The following is a 17,733-nucleotide window of genomic DNA, read 5'->3' on the forward strand; positions in this document are numbered from 1 at the left end:
CTAGCACCGCCTTTTGGGCATGTCTAGCACATCTATTGATGATCAACGCATATAAAATATCTACCCTTGTACCAATCCTAATAAAGCAGATACATTGTCAGATGTTATGGTGTGCACCAAACAAACACCCCTGATGGCACTCACTGCAATTACACTGCTCCTACTCAGCCTGGTCTGGCTCCCCCTCTCTTTCCCCTGCAAGCTGCATCAGCTTACTTACAAGTCGGTAACTGAACTGACACTGACAGTCGCAGACTAGTTACTGCTGCTGCTGGAAAAACAAGTGACGTGTCAATGCTGCTGCAGACCGCCTGCCAGTATTGAACTTGTCTTCCTAAGAGGAACGCTGGCTGCATGCTGCTCCTCATCAGTGGCTGGCGTTGGCATAGCAAAGAAGGAGAGAGGTGGGCATGTGGCGGGTGTGACGGGTGGGCGTGCGAGCATCACACTGTTTTTGTACGTGGAGGTGGAGCTGGGAATTTGAAAGCCGGTGGCAGTGGCACCCTTGATTAACCCAGGCATCCGGTCAGTGATGCAGTCCTGACAGGGTGCAGCGCAGAGGGGACAGTAATCTGCCTGCTCGGTGATTGCTGCATCAGGCATGTGAGAACGGGGTGCCAGACATTAGGGGGTGCCTGTGCGCACCAGGCACCCCCCCTGCGCACACCTATGAACTTATCTCACAAACCTAAGTTATAACGCCTGTAATAAATCAGTCCCTCATACCTCTAACTTATCCAGCCCTCACACCCCTAATATATAAGCCCATCACACTCCTAATTTATCATACTCTCACATCCCTAATTTATCAGACCCTCACACCCCTAATTTATAACACCCTTACACCTGTAATTTACCACACCCTCACATACCTAATTTATAACACCCTAACACCTGTAATTTACCACAACCTTACTTATCACATCCACACACCCCTAATTTATCACACTCACATTCCTAACCTATCAGACCATCACACCCCTAGTTTATCTCACACACGTAAATTATAACACCCCTTATATATCAGTTCCTCACACCCCTAACTTATCTAACCCTCACACCCCTAATATATCAGTCCTTCACACTCCTAACTTATCATACTCTCACATCCCTAATTTATCAGACCCTCAAACCCCTAATTTATAACACCCTTACACCCGTAACTTACCATACCCTCACATACCTAATTTATAACACCCTAACACCCGTAATTTACCACAACCTCACACGCCTAATTTATCACATCCACACACCCCTAATTTATCACACTCACATTCCTAACCTATCAGACCCTCACACCACTAACTTATCTCACACACCTAAGTTATAACACCCGTAATATATCAGTTCCTCACACCCCTAACTTATCTAACCCTCACACCCCTAATATATCAGCCCCTCACACTCCTAATTTAACAAACCCTCACACACCTACCTAATCTCACCCTCACACCCCTAACTTATCAACCCCTCAAACCCCTAATATATCAGCCCCTCACCTCTTTACACCCCTAATACACCCGTAACTTATCAGCCCCACACCACTCAGCTACTCCTTTTCTTTATCTCTGGTTCCTCTATGCTGACAGCATCACGATTAAGGAGAGAAGAGGGGGCAGATAATCGGTAGCCTGTAGGTGCCCGCAATGGCACTTTGTCATTGCTCCCCACGGGGTGGCACCTGTTGCACATCAATTGATACATTTGGTCTTGTAATATATTCACATCAAGGGGCCAGTGTAGAGATGAACGTATGCCTCTTTGCGGAACACATATTGTGTGTTTTCGCACTGTGCGTACTCTGGAAATAAGTGTATGCAGGTACGGGTGATGCGTCTCTATTTGAGACTGAGTTTGTGTAACGGATCTGGTCGCTCTCACCTAGGCAGTATTCAGTGCTGAGGCAGTTGTGTGCTATGCTGCCTTGGATGGAAGTGTAGGCGCATCTTTTGCACCAAATATCGACACAGTGAGAAAGATGAAGACTATCAAGCTAACATAAAAGATAAGTCACAAAGACACGTACAGCTCTGCAACTATGGTTGAATATCTGTATTTTGTTCTGCGCATGCAAAGTGAGAGCATTTGTGGCTCAGTTGCAATCAAGCCTAAAGTGATTGCTCTGAGGCTTTTCCTATACAAAAAGAAATGTGTGTGGATCTACTGTATGTACTGTATGTACAAGGTGGTCAACCCTACATCCAAATATTTGGCTGTTATGGTCTCTCAGACTGGGGAGCTGCAGCTCAGTATGAATGTTCTAATTATACTTTGCTTTATAAAGATTGTTTCAGTACATTGCTCTTTTTTAATACAGAAAAAAGCGTACACGAGCTACTGTACAGTATAATTATAACAATTATAATCAGCATCTTGAATCTGTGATATTTTGTATGTATGATTAATAAAAAACAATGACTACATCATGGTATAATTAAAGAAACAGAAGGAAAAGTAAAACAGCTGAAAAGAGCTCACAGCTCACAGAAGTTATGACATCTACTGCAGTCATAAGAAAAGTAAAAACATATCCAAATACAAAGCAGAAAGAAACACAGTATAAAGACCTTTACATTAATTCATTGCTAATTTATCATAATGCACATTTTATCTGATAACAGATTTTAATCATACAGTATGTCAGTATAATTATATGAATGAATGAACATTTGCAAATTGCAAATAATTGTATTATCCCCAAATAATGAAGTAACAAAAATAATCAGATCACTAATTTACAGAGATATTTTATGAAATAATTACGATCTAATCCAATTTACTAGCAGCAATTTGGTGCTTAGAGACATCATGAGAAATCAGTACATGGCTTGGAAATCAAAGCCACCCCTTGTTTTGTAAAGCAAATGCAGTGATCTATGGCCATCAACACTGTAACTATACCTACAGACAGGGGTGAAGGAACCGGGGGCATTGGGCAGGAGTAAGTAGATCATTCATGCTACTTTATTAAGTCATGATATGTGTTCTACACTTGTGAAACCTATTTAAAGTATAGATTGTCTTAAGGTGCATACACACTAGGCGATAATAGTAAACAACGTAGCTCATTTTGCCGTTCCTGAGCGACGTTATTTACTATATTGGCCAGTGTGTATGCCGCCGCCGTCCAGCGATGCACAGCTCCCCGGGTCAATGACAACCCTCGCTGTCGGCCGTGCATGCAGCTCAATTTGGACTGTCATCCAAGAGCTGTATGCACGGCCCGGCCGTGGCGTGATGTCGCTGAGCGATATCGCTGTCATATCGCTCACTGTGTACGCACTGCCGCCGACTGCCCCGGCAGGGAACACACCAGGCGACATCACTCATAGAGCACATCGTCTAGTGTGTACCCACCTTTATTATTATAACTACCAAACGTCCTTTAATATAGATTGCTTAAAGGTGGGTACACATAGGCGATGTGTTCTATGAGCGACGTCGTCTAGTGTGTTCCCTTCCCTGCCGGGCCGTTCAGCGGCAGTGCGTACACACTGAGTGATATGACAACAATATCGTTTAGTGACGTCACGCCGCGGCCGGGCCGTGCATGCAGCTTTTTGACGACAGTTCAATTTGAGCTGCATGCACGGCTGACAGCAGGGGCCGTTAACGACCCGCAAGGCCGCGCGTCACTCGGCGGCAGCATACACACTGGCCAATATAGTAAACAACGTCACTCCGGAAGGGTAACATGAGCGACGCAGTTTACTATTATCGCCTGGTGTGTATGCACCTTTAGTATACAGATTAATTGATTTGTTTATTTAAAAAACTGTAAGTGTTCCATTCATAAACATAAATAACCTGTATTGATGAACAATTATTCACTGTACTTTTACCCTGAATTTGTATATGGTGTGTCCAGTAACAAACATGAGATATAGCAATTTAAATTTGTAGACTGCCTCAGTCTAGGCAGTGACTACAGATTTTAAAAATACTCCCAATCACATGAGATTAGGCCATCGCCAAAATTTGAATAAAAACTATTGTAACATAGTAACATAGTATCTAAGGTTGAAAAAAAGACAATTGTCCATCGAGTTCAACCAATTTGTGGTCTCCTATGCACGATTATTTTGTAGAAAACTTTGACTGAAGTTGATGACTGCCGTTACGTTTTACCCCTCTTTTTTATAATAACCATAGTGCGTGACTATGCCCCGTAACCCTGGATATCCTTATCCATTAGGAATTTATCTAACCCATTCTTAAAGGTGTTGACTGAGTCTGCCATTACAACTCCCTCAGGCAGGGTATCGTCCTTACCGTAAAAAAAGCCTTTACGCCGTATTGTGCGGAATCTCCTCTAACCTGAGCGAGTGTCCACGAGTTCTCTGTGTTGATCTAACCAAAAACAGGTCCTGCGCAAGATCTGTATAATGTCCCCTTATATATTTGTAAATGTTGATCATGTCCCCTCTTAATCTCCTCTTTTCCAGTGTAAACATGCCTAGTCTTGCAAGCCTTTCTTCGTATTCCAGCGTCTCCATACCCTTAATTAGTTTGGTCGCCCGCCTTTGAACCTTTTCTAGCTCCAGGATATCCTTTTTGGAGTAAGGTGCCCAGAATTGTACACAGTATTCAAGGTGTGGCCTCACAAGTGATTTATATAACGGGAGTATAATACTCTCGTCCCTAGCATCAATTCCCCATTTTATGCATGCTAATATCTTATTAACCTTCTTTGCTGCAGTCCTACTTTGGGTACTACTGCTTAGTTTGCTATCTATGAGGACACCTAAGTCCTTTTCCAGTACAGAATCCCCTAATTTTACCCCATTTAGTAGGTAGGTGTTATTTTTGTTCTTGTTACCACAGTGCCTTACCTTACACTTGTCTGTATTGAAGCGCATTCTCCATTTCGCTGCCCAAGTTTCCAATTTAACTAAGTCGTTCTGAAGCGACTCAGCATCGCCCTCCGCATTTATAACTTTACACAATTTGGTATCATCTGCAAAAATTTACACCATGCTCTCTAGACCTTCTGTTAGGTCGTTAATGAAAATATTGAACAATAGCGGTCCTAATACTGAGCCTTGCGGCACACCACTTAGCACTTCAGTCCAAGTTGAAAAAGATCCATTAACCACAACGCGCTGCTGCCTATTATCTAACCAGTTTTTGACCCAAGTGCATATTGTGCTTCCTAGCCCTGATTCTTGTAGCTTGTAGATAAGTCTCATGTGTGGTACAGTATCGAATGCTTTGGCAAAATCTAAATCTTTACCCTGATCTAGGTTTGCACTTACTGTTTCATAAAAGCCAAGTAAATTGGTTTGACAGGATCTGTCCTTCATAAACCCATGTTGATTCCATTTAATGACCTTTTTGACTTCAAGGAACTTCTGAATACTATCTCTTAGAATACCTTCCAATACTTTCCCCACTATAGATGTAAGACTAACTGGCCTATAATTACCTGGTTCAGCTTTACTTCCCTTTTTGAATATAGGCACTACGTGCGCTATACGCCAGTCTTTGGGAACCATACCTGATATTACTGAATCCTTAAAGATCAAAAATAGCGGTTTTGCAAGTTCAGAGTGAAGCTCCATTAGAACCCTTGGGTGAATACCATCGGGACCTGGTGACTATTAATCTTTAAATATTTTAATCGGTCACAGACTACTTCCTTGCATAAATAAGTACCTATCAGTGGGATATTCTCATTATTGAGATTATGTGTTAGTCCCTGAATTGGGTCCTCTCTAGTAAATACTGTTGAAAAAAACTCATTTAGTGTGTCCGCTATGTCATTATCATTTTTGCTTAAGACTCCCAACTTGTCTTTTAAAGGGCCTATACTCTCCTTCTTTAATCTCTTGCTATTAATGTATTTAAATAATTTTTTGGGATTCGCTTTGCTTTCCTTTGCTACTAGTTTTTCAGTTTCTACTTTAGCCGCTCTTATTTCCTTTTTGCAAATTTTGTTACATTCCTCATAGTACTGAAATGACTCTGCTTCCCCGTCAGATTTGTATTTTTTAAATGCTCTCCTTTTCTTGCATATAATTTCCTTTATCTTTTTGTTAAGCCACATCGATTTATGATTTTTATTCCTTTTTTTGCTGCTCGTAGGAATAAATTTGAGTGTATTTTTAGCTAGCAGGAATTTTAGTACCTCCCATTTCTCCGTAGTATTTTTTCCTAAAAACAAACCTTCCCATTCAATATCCCTGAAAAATACCCTAATCTTTTCAAAATTCCCTTTGCTAAAGTTTTGAGTCCTAGTTAAACCAGTATAGGGCTGTTTATGAAAACTGATATTGAATGTGACCATATTGTGGTCGCTGTTTCCTATGGGTTCCCCTACTATAATACCTGATACCAAATCCCCATTGTTTGTTAATACCAGGTCTAAGATTGCATTGTACCTAGTTGGTTCCTCAATTAGTTGGACTAAGTAGTTATCATTAAGTGTGTTTAAAAACATATTACCTCTAGCAGTATCACATGAATCGTTTTTCCAGTTTATCAATTTGCTTTAGTAACAATTCCTCATCAGATACGTTGATACCAGGCGGCCTATAGCATACACCCAATACTAACTTTTTTATTCCTTTTTCCCCGGATGCAATTTCAACCCATAATGTCTCGACAGCGTCTACAGTCCCCTCCTGAATATCTTCCCGTATATCAGGTTTTAAAAACGGCTTTACGTAAAGACACACCCCTCCACCCTTTTTTATTTAGTCTGTCTCTCCTAAACAGTGTATAGCCCTCTAGATTGACTGTCCAATCATGAGATTCGTCCCACCAAGTTTCAGTAATGCCTATAATATCATACTGTTTGCTTGCTGCAAGTATTTCTAGTTCGCCCTCTTTACCAGTAACGCTTCTAGCGTTTACATATATACAACTAAGATAAGTATTTTCCCTTGCGTTTGTTATGATTCCAGTACTCCTGACCGGAGGAGATCTCATGGCAATGGTCAGAGTACTGGAAGGGAATGCTGATTATGGGAGCGGGAATAGAAAATAGCCCCTGGCGCCCTAACTCCGTTGTCTCGCCCGTGCTGTCAGAAATCCCCTGCGAGACTATGGTTGCTTGAGCCCATGGCAGCCGCGTTTGAAGGGCGGATTAAGTCTGCCCAACTCCGATGCCCCCTCAGGTCTTAATGGGAGACAAAGGGAAATCCGAGACAGGGTGATAACAAGGGGCCCTCTGACTAAACAACCAGGCCAGGGGCTACAAGCTAACTGACAAAACCTAAAGTATGTGCGGAAACCCGCCAGGGAAAAGGACAACCAAAATCCACTTGTCCAATACTCCTACCCGGCACCGCCGGATACCAGAGTGGACCTGTGGAAGCGGAACCCTCCGCAAAATGCACCAAAACATAAATAATAAATAATAAAGCGAACAAGCCGCAACACATGGCAAGGCCGTGACTCACGAACACCACTGGATGTTATAAGGTGATTGGTCAGGACTCCAGGAATAAGATGACAAACTTCCGAGTTCAGAGCTTCCAATACTGGAATGACCGGATACAGCAAGACTGGAACAGACTCTCAGCAAACAGAGACAGCATGCAGGAAGCTATTACCGGCGTCTGTGAGAAGCCCTGGGAGTGTATTTAACAAGGAGTCCTCCAATCAGCTGCCAAAAGGCTGATTAGAATAAATGCCGTGCAGCTGCCTTGCTGCCCGGCCAGAGAGCAGGAGAAAACATTAACCCTTAAAGCCTAGCAACGGGGAACACGGTCCGCCAGTGGCGTCCCCGTTGCTAGGGTCTGTGCGGCTCAGCGCGCCCGGCGTCCAGCGTTGCCAGGGAGCCGGCGGCTGTTCGCGTACGGCGTCCCTGGTTGCTAGGCGCCGGGCCGCACCGACGAGCGGACCCCGGCGCCTAACAGTACCCCCCCCTTGAGGAGGGGTCAAGGAACCCCTAAAGCCAGGCTTCCAAGGAAACTCCCGAAAAAATGCCCTCTTGAGCCTTGGGGCATGAAGATCCTTATCCAGGACCCAGGACCTTTCCTCTGGACCATAACCTCTCCAGTGAACCAGAAAATAGAGCCGGCCCCTGGACAACTTGGAATCGAGAACCTTCTCCACCAGGAACTCCTGTTGCCCCTGTACATCCACTGGAGATCTTCCCTGAGAGATCTTCCGAGGAAATTTATTGGAAGAAATGTATGGCTTCAACAGGGAGCAATGAAACGTATTACCAATCCGAAGAGATTTTGGTAAACGTAACCGGAAAGCAACTGGGTTAACTTTTTTAATGATATGAAATGGTCCAATAAATTTGGGTCCCAACCTAGCTGAAGATTGTCGAAGTCTAATGTTACGAGTCGACAACCATACCCTATCTCCCACCTTAAAACTGCAAGGACGTCGGAGCCGGTCAGAAAATTTTTTCTCTCGATAGGCCGCTTTTCTGAGAGCAAGGTGCACTTTTTTCCAAATGGCTCTGAGATGGGAGGTTAAGGTTAGCGAGGAAACTGAGGAATGTTGAAAAAAAGAATTAGCTCTGGGGTGAAAACCAAAAACTGAAAAGAATGGAGACACGTTGGTGGAGGAATGACAAGAATTATTGTTAGCAAACTCCGCCAATGGAAGAAACTCGGACCAATCATTCTGGAGTTTAGCTGAATACAAACGCAAATACTGTTTCAATGATTGGTTAACTCGCTCGGTTTGCCCGTTGGACTGTGGGTGGTAACCAGATGTTAATGATAATCTCATCTTTAATGAAGCACAGAAACACTTCCAGAATTGTGCAATGAATTGTGGACCCCGATCAGAAACAATATCAGTGGGCAACCCATGAAGTCTGAAAACATGGCGGAGAAACAACACTGCCAATCCTTGGGCAGATGGCAGTCGGGGAAGGGCAATGAAATGAGCCATCTTGCTAAAACGGTCTACTACCACCCAAATGACTCTGCATCCAGCTGAAAGGGGAAGGTCCACCACAAAATCCATGGAAATATGAGACCATGGCATGAGAGGGACATTCAAGGGCATAAGTTGCCCGATAGGCAAGGAACGGGGAACCTTATGCTGTGCACAAACCTGACATGAAGAAACAAACTCCTTAACGTCTTTAGAAAGACCAGGCCACCATACTGAGCGGGAGACTAACTCCAATGTCTTAGAGATCCCCGGATGCCCGGAAACTTTGTTATCATGGAACTCAGTCAAAACAGTAGCTCTCAAGAACTCAGGGACGTAAAGACGACCAGCAGGAGTATTTCCAGGAGCTTGGTGTTGAAGCTGTTTTAACTGGGTAAATAAATCTTGTGTGAGGCCTGCCCAAATGACTGAAGATGGAAGTATGGGAGTAACAGGACTGTTATCATGAAGCGGAAGAAAACTGCGTGACAGAGCATCTGCCTTGGTATTCTTGGAACCTGGCCTGAAAGTTATAATAAATTTGAAACGAGTAAAGAACAAAGCCCAACGAGCCTGCCGGGCATTCAGCCGCTTAGCCGACTCGATGCATTGCAGATTCCCATGGTCAGTCAATACTGAAATGGTATGTGTTGCTCCCTCAAGCCAATGCCTCCACTCCTCGAAAGCCCATTTAATAGCCAGTAACTCCCGGTTACCAACATCGTAGTTGGATTCAGCGGATGAGAATTTCCTGGACATAAAGGCACAAGGATGTAGTTCCAGAGTGTCCGGATCCTTCTGAGATAGGATAGCCCCCACTCCAACCTCCGAGGCATCAACCTCAACAATGAAGGGCAATTCTGGGTTGGGATGTCTGAGGACTGGAGCTGAGACAAAAGCTTGTTTCAAGGCCTGAAAGGATAACTCGGCTTCATGTGACCAGTTGGTAGGATCCGCTCCCTTCTTAGTCAGTGCAACAATGGGAGCAACCAGGTCGGAAAAAGAATGAATAAATCTTCTATAATAATTTGCAAACCCTAAAAAGCGCTGAATTGCTTTTAAGTTGGTGGGTTGCGCCCAGCTAAGGATGGCTTGGAGCTTCTTAGGTTCCATGAAGAATCCCCGAGGGGAAATAATGTACCCTAAAAAGGATACCTCCGTGACATGAAACTCACACTTCTCCAGCTTGGCATATAGATGATTTTCACGTAATTTTTGAAGAACCTGACGCACCTGGGTAACATGTTGTTCAATTGATTCAGAATAGATCAGGATGTCGTCTAAGTAAATGACCACGAATCTTCCTAGAAAATCACGGAGCACATCGTTAATGAGATCCTGGAATACTGCCGGAGCGTTAGACAAGCCGAACGGCATCACCAGATACTCGTAGTGACCCGACTGAGTACTGAAAGCCGTCTTCCACTCATCTCCCGACTTGATTCGGATGAGGTTATACGCTCCCCTCAGGTCAATTTTAGAAAAAATCACAGTCGAACGCAGCTGATCAAAGAGGACAGAAATCAGCGGCAGAGGGTAAGTATTTTTAATTGAGATCTTATTCAGGGCTCTAAAGTCAATGCAAGGTCTGAGTGATCCGTCTTTTTTCTCCACAAAGAAGAAGCCTGCACTTAAAGGGGATTTAGATGGCCTGATAAATCCTTTCCCTAGGCTCTCCTTAACATACTCATTCATGGCCGCAGTTTCTGGCCCGGATAATGCATATAACCTTCCCTTTGGCAATGTGGCACCAGGAATTAGCTCAATAGCACAATCATAAGGCCGATGGGGAGGCAGAATGTCTGCATTGCCCTTGGAAAACACATCAACAAAGTCCTGGTATTCCACGGGAATGAGTTCGGGAATGGCAGCAGCTATTCTGACGGGAAACGTAATACATTCCTTATTACAGATGGTACCCCATTGTGAAATCTCCCCCGACTGCCAATCAATGGTGGGATTATGAAAGGCCAGCCAAGGGTGACCCAGAACCACTGGAACTGCTGGGCAATGGGTAAGGAAAAACTCGATCTTTTCGGAATGAAGAGCTCCTACCGTAAGTAGTACAGGGGGTGTACAGAGGGAAATAACCCCATTGGACAAGGGACTCCCATCTAAACCATGCATGGTGATACACCTACCCAAGGCTAACTGAGGAATACCTAAGGCCTTGGCCCACATTAAGTCCATAAAGTTCCCTGCAGCTCCACTGTCAACAAAAGCCGACACCGAGGAACAGAGGCTGCCAAAGGAAACTTTAGCTGGGACTAAAAGGGAGTTCTTCGAGGAGATAAGCTGCAGACCAAAGTGAACCCCCTCACAATTCACTTGGTCGAGGCGTTTTCCTGAATTGATCGGACAATTACGGGCAAAATGTCCCTTACCCCCACAGTACAAACAAAGACCAGAGTTTTGCCTTCTGGCTCTTTCTTCTGGAGACAGCCGGGAGAGACCCATCTGCATGGGCTTCTCTACGTCCTCAGGAATGGAAAATACACATGGAGTAGACCTGACAGGTGCTCCTTTTTCAGCCCTCCGCTCTCTGAGACGACGATCAATCTTAATAGAAAGCTCCATGAGTTTATCGAGAGTCTCAGGAGCGGGATACTGAAAGAGACTGTCTTTTATAGACTCTGATAAGCCGAGGCGAAACTGACTGCGCAGGGCTGGGTCATTCCAGCCACAGTCGTTCGACCAACGGCGAAACTCTGTACAAAAAACTTCTGCAGGATTTCTACCCTGTCTGAGTGCGTAACTGACTCTCAGCGGATGCCTCTCTATCAGGGTCATCATACAAAATCCCTAAAGACCCAAAAAAGGCGTCTACTGATGACAACGCCGGATCCTCTACTTTTAAACCGAATGCCCAGGTCTGAGGATCTCGCTGGAGCAAAGAAATAATAATTCCGACCCGCTGAGATTCAGTACCTGAGGAGATCGGTCTTAACCGAAAATAAAGTTTACAGGATTCTTTAAAATTAAAAAACTCCTTCCTATCACCAGAAAAACGGTCAGGCAAGTGCATTTTTGGTTCAGGGACTACCCTCGGGGAAGTTCGTAAAAGATCTTCCTGCGACTTCACCCGAAGGGAAAGATCCTGAAACATCTGAGTAAGTTCTTGAATCTGGCTGACTAGGAGCTGACCAGGATTTGGCCCTAAACCTGTGGGATTCATGAGGCCGATAACTCTTACAAAACTGAATAAGGAAAAAATTAAACCCAGTTTAATTTTAGGTTTTGGACTGGCCGGTAATAATGTTATGATTCCAGTACTCCTGACCGGAGGAGATCTCATGGCAATGGTCAGAGTACTGGAAGGGAATGCTGGTTATGGGAGCGGGAATAGAAAATAGCCCCTGGCGCCCTAACTCCGTTGTCTCGCCCGTGCTGTCAGAAATCCCCTGCGAGACTATGGTTGCTTGAGCCCATGGCAGCCGCGTTTGAAGGGCGGATTAAGTCTGCCCAACTCCGATGCCCCCTCAGGTCTTAATGGGAGACAAAGGGAAATCCGAGACAGGGTGATAACAAGGGGCCCTCTGACTAAACAACCAGGCCAGGGGCTACAAGCTAACTGACAAAACCTAAAGTATGTGCGGAAACCCGCCAGGGAAAAGGACAACCAAAATCCACTTGTCCAATACTCCTACCCGGCCCGCCGGATACCAGAGTGGACCTGTGGAAGCGGAACCCTCCGCAAAATGCACCAAAACATAAATAATAAATAATAAAGTGAACAAGCCGCAACACACGGCAAGGCCGTGACTCACGAACACCACTGGATGTTATAAGGTGATTGGTCAGGACTCCAGGAATAAGATGACAAACTTCCGAGTTCAGAGCTTCCAATACTGGAATGACCGGATACAGCAAGACTGGAACAGACTCTCAGCAAACAGAGACAGCATGCAGGAAGCTATTACCGGCGTCTGTGAGAAGCCCTGGGAGTGTATTTAACAAGGAGTCCTCCAATCAGCTGCCTAAAGGCTGATTAGAATAAATGCCGTGCAGCTGCCTTGCTGCCCGGCCAGAGAGCAGGAGAAAACATTAACCCTTAAAGCCTAGCAACGGGGAACACGGTCCGCCAGTGGCGTCCCCGTTGCTAGGGTCCGTGCGGCTCAGCGCGCCCGGCGTCCAGCGTTGCCAGGGAGCCGGCGGCTGTTCGCGTACGGCGTCCCTGGTTGCTAGGCGCCGGGCCGCACCGACGAGCGGACCCCGGCGCCTAACAGCGTTAGGGACATCTTTCACCTTATGTAGCAATGATGACCTGTAATCGTCATTGGTTAGTGCTTTGGTAAAATCTCTTTTAGTACCCATGTTAGTAACCTTACCGCCTGCTCTTACCCTCCCCCCAACTTCTCCCTCATTTCGTTTACTACCGCCATCCCCACTATTCTCACTGCATGACCCGTAGTTTCTAGCTAAACCCTCCCCCCAGGCTCCTAGTTTAAAATCTCCTCCAACCTTCTAACCATCCTTCCCCCCAGCACCGCTGCCCCCTCCTCAGTCAGGTGCAATCCGTCACGACAAAAGAGATGGCGCCTGACTGTAGGTTACTGACTTTGAATTTTGAAGATGAACAATGGAATTTATCTATCTTTCTAACAGCTATTGTCCAAATTGGTAGTTAATAATAATAATAATAATAATAATAATATTTATTTAATAATACAGAATTCATTTTTACAGTAAAATGAAATTAGGGTTGGCAAACCCCAGAAACACTGGCGAAATGTAAAATGTTGTGAGTCTTTGTATATCTACAGTTACTGTTACAACTGTCATGAAATAAAATACCAAATGTGAGAAAAGGGGGCTCCAGGCATGCTCCTGAGTGCAAGGTGCATTGCAAATTAAAGCTTTCCTTTGGTGAAACCTAGAACACTCCACTATCTAGATTTCTGCATAGGGAGCTAATGCTCTAACTTTAGAACAGGATGCAGTCAGTATCCCAGTGGTTGAAATCCTGATGGTCAGAATGCCGACAGAGGATCCTGATGGTAAGTGCTGGGGTTAGGCACTTGGGGGAGGCTTAGCGTCAGTGCTTAAAGTAGGGTGGTACGGAGTACCATTATGAAATATGGTGGTGGTATGCAGTACCACCAGCCCGCGTACCACCAGCTCACCGCTGGGGCATAATTTATAAGGGGTATTTTTGTAAAATGGTGTTAGTGGCATAACTGTGTGTGGCATAATATATAATAAGCATCATGGTGTGTGGTATAATATATAGTAGGCATTACGGTGTATGGCATAATGTGTAATGGGCATTACGGTGTGTGGCATAATGTGTAATAAGCAGTACGGTGTGTGGCATAATGTGTAATAAGCATTACAGTGTGTGGCATAATGTGTAATGGGCATTACGGTGTTTGGCATAATGTGTAAGGAGCATTACGGTGTGTGGCATAATGTGGCCATGCCCCTATTGTCATGTAGCCACTCCCCTAGTTTCATGTGAACACGCCCCCTCATGGCACGTAACCACGCCTATTTTTACTATCAGTATAACTAAGAAAGAATTTCTACTTGCACCACTGGTTAGCATCAGGCTGCGCGGGGGTGGGGCGCTGCTAGGGGTAGGCTGCAGGAGGCAGTGTGTTAGAGTAAGACTGCGGGAGGGGTGTGTTAGAGTTAGGGGTGTGTTGAACATCAGGATGCTGCTGTTGGCATGCTGATCGTTGGGATTTCAACCGATGGGATAACAATACCATCCCCTTTACAACAACCACTGTGGGTGCTATAGTATACGGGGCCTGATTAAGACGTAGACGCTAATGTGTACCATTAACCACTGTTGCAACAGCTGGAGCGATAATATGAAAATGCCTTCCCCTTGTGCACCAGGGTGAGCTGGAGAGTACAAGTACTGTGAAACACCCACTTTCTGTGTCTATGGACAGCGCAACTCGATTGGTGGTTTTTGAATATCAGACGCACAATCAACGCTTGTCACAGCCTGTGGCCGGTACAGTGTGCAGAAATGTCTCTAAACATGGCCTCTGTGGATATGGATCTGTATTTGGGAACGCAGCTGCATTCACTGACATATCCGCAAGACAGGCTTTTTTTGCAAACACTTCAAGGAAGCCACCCAGACACGCCCAAGAACGCCCAGCTGTATTACAGTTGTGGCCCTTGCATGCAGTCAGGGTAACAGTAAGGGTTTTAAGGAGATTTCATGAATACACCATAGCAAAAAATGTGCTGAGCTGCGCAAACATCAGCATTGCTTCCACCTCTGAATCTGGTGCATGTACCATTGACAATTTCTTTCTACAGCACGTGTACATTATTCTGACATTCACAAGATCCACCTGCAAAACCACTTTGTACGACTCAGAATCAGGCCGGCTATCTTCTGTATGACACATTTACTAGTAACTGAATAAATGGCACACTGCAACCTACACTTATTATACAGCTGTCAATGCAACTGTATCCAGGGTCATCTTAATATATAGCTGCCCAGGGCCTCACAATTCTAGATGCCTTTGAGCATGGCCGGTTGGTGGTCTCTACCTGCCTCCCAGCCTGCAGCCAGACAGTGAATGGCTGTCAGCATTCTGACCAGTGGATGGCTGAAGCTGGATGGTATCAAAGCATGTGGACAGACAGCGCAGGAGCGCAGGAGGGGAATGTTATAATTTATTTTAATTGGTTAAAGTGAAAGGGTGTATAGGGGCCCCAATGCATTATTATTTATTTATTACCAGTTATTTATATAGTGCACACATATAGCGCTTTACAGAGAATATTTGGCCATTCACATCAGGCCCTGTCCCAGTGGAGCTTACAATCTATATTTCCTACCACATGTACATACAGACACGTTCACACTGGGGTTAATTTTTTTGTATGGAGCCTATTAACCTACCAGTATATTTTTGAACTGTGGGTGGAAACCAGAGTACCCGGAGGAAACCCACGCAAGTACGGGGAGAATATACAAACGCCTCACAGTCAGGACCATGGTGGGAATTGAACCCATGACCTCAGTGCTGTGAGACAGTCATGCAAATCATTACACCAACCGTGCTGCCCTTTACCCACAATGCTGTTAAGCCGGCCCTGACTCCTCTTTATCTGGCTATTGCTTCTAGGTTCTAGTAGAGATTGATATCACATTGAAAAATAAAATAAGTACAGAGCTAATGTTTGCACCATGCATTAGCACATTGCCAGGTTCAGTCTAGTATCAGCTAGAACTAGAAGCTCAGGAAGAAGAATGGAAAGAGTGTACTCATACAGTAGGCGCTCTGCCTGAAACTAAAAGAGAGTCTGAACCCTTTGGGGACTTTACCAGATACTGGAACCTAGAGATGGACATATGGTCCCCATCGACAGAAAACCATTGAGGTGGGCAGCACAAGTGGACATGGTGGGCACAGCAGAAAAAGAGGGCATGCAGCAGGGGGAATGGAGGAACAAGTTACTGTGTCATTATCGGAACTCAGCCATCGATTGCAGGGAAACATTGTGTCTCCTCCATCGATAGGAAAAAAAATGTCTATTTTTTTCAATGTTGTACATTTATTTCTGTGAAATTGTTTTCATTTGCTTTTGCCAGAGTAACCACAGATTAGTGGGGAAGGACTGTAGAAACCTCTTATACTCCTTCTCAAGGGACGAGCTGGATGCAATAAGATAACCACAAATGCCATTAAAATATATTGAAATGAGCTTCAAGGAGGTAGAGAAATTACACTTAACCCTCACTAAATCTACCGAAGACACAAATGAGATTATAAAGACACATATTTTGAGCCTGACTCTGAGAAAGTTGAACAGCTGCATGAGAAAAGTAAAAAAACATTTGATAACTGTCATTAATAAAAACACTGATAACTACATACATAATAACTGTGGGAAGTATGGATTGCCTGGGTGACGTCAGAGAATCCTAAAGCCCCAATAAACCAATGAGTATAGTCACTTATCCTGTCTGTCTCAGATGTGGTATCAAAGGATTCTGAGCATGTACTGTAGTACTGATTCTGAAAATGCTTTCGATTCTATGAATCACAGCTCAAGAACAACCATTCACTTTCAAGGACAAACCACAGCCCTATCATCCATATTTATCTAATTGACGAAGACTTGGATGCCAAGAGTCCAAGGCTCGCTGTAGTCTCTGCCAAGGGACTGCTTTCCATTTCTATTGACATTCATGTTGTATAAGATTCAGATAAAAGATTATTTGTACAAAGACAGGAATTACATTCTCTGTCTGTCTCTTTTTAATAAGACTTGCTAAATTACTCGGGAATGTCATTTGAATGTGAGCCTTAAGAGGCTATCAAGATGAGCCTTAGCTGACCAGAGACAGGACACAGTTACCAGGCAGAAACAACGGCTGCTGGTGAAATCTGTATTATAGGCTGATGCACAAGCAGAAAGAGCCTTAAAAAATGCAACACCAAAAACATGCATTTATTGTCATGTAGGGGTTACTGTTGACTGTTAAAAGATAAATCTGAATTCATTTATTTCAGTAAGTTTGGACACTGAAGAGGGAAAAGGAAAATGATTATATCACCCGTAAATGAAATACAATTGGCCAGATTCAATTAGTTGCAGTCTTATAGCCTTGATCTTTCATGTCAGGAGCTATTCAATTGCAGGCCCAGATAGATTCCGGTTTATGCGCCCAGAGCTATGGGTTACCAACCTCGCAGCGACCGCGGTAACGGAAAATAGCCCTATTTACCACAGAATTTAGTTTGAGCCTCAGAAGGGGGCAAACTGAAATCTGCTGTAAGTGTAGCCTGTGGGCTTATCACAACTGAATCAGTCCCTTGCAGCATGTGTATCTGTCAAATCTATGACTCACAAACAGTATGAGTATTCTCCATATGGGCAGCCTATTGATTCCCACTGAACTAGTGAGTG

General features: G+C 44.4%; 1 protein-coding gene across 4 annotated transcripts in view; it reads right to left on the reverse strand.

The window, feature by feature from the left end:
• DCLK1 (doublecortin like kinase 1) overlaps positions 1–17,733 on the reverse strand; it is a 560,745-nt gene that overhangs the window by 239,352 nt on the left and 303,660 nt on the right. The window lies entirely within an intron of this gene.

The sequence above is a fragment of the Pseudophryne corroboree genome, chromosome 2 (assembly GCF_028390025.1).
Source record: "Pseudophryne corroboree isolate aPseCor3 chromosome 2, aPseCor3.hap2, whole genome shotgun sequence".
In the NCBI taxonomy this organism is placed as follows: Eukaryota; Metazoa; Chordata; class Amphibia; order Anura; family Myobatrachidae; genus Pseudophryne; species Pseudophryne corroboree.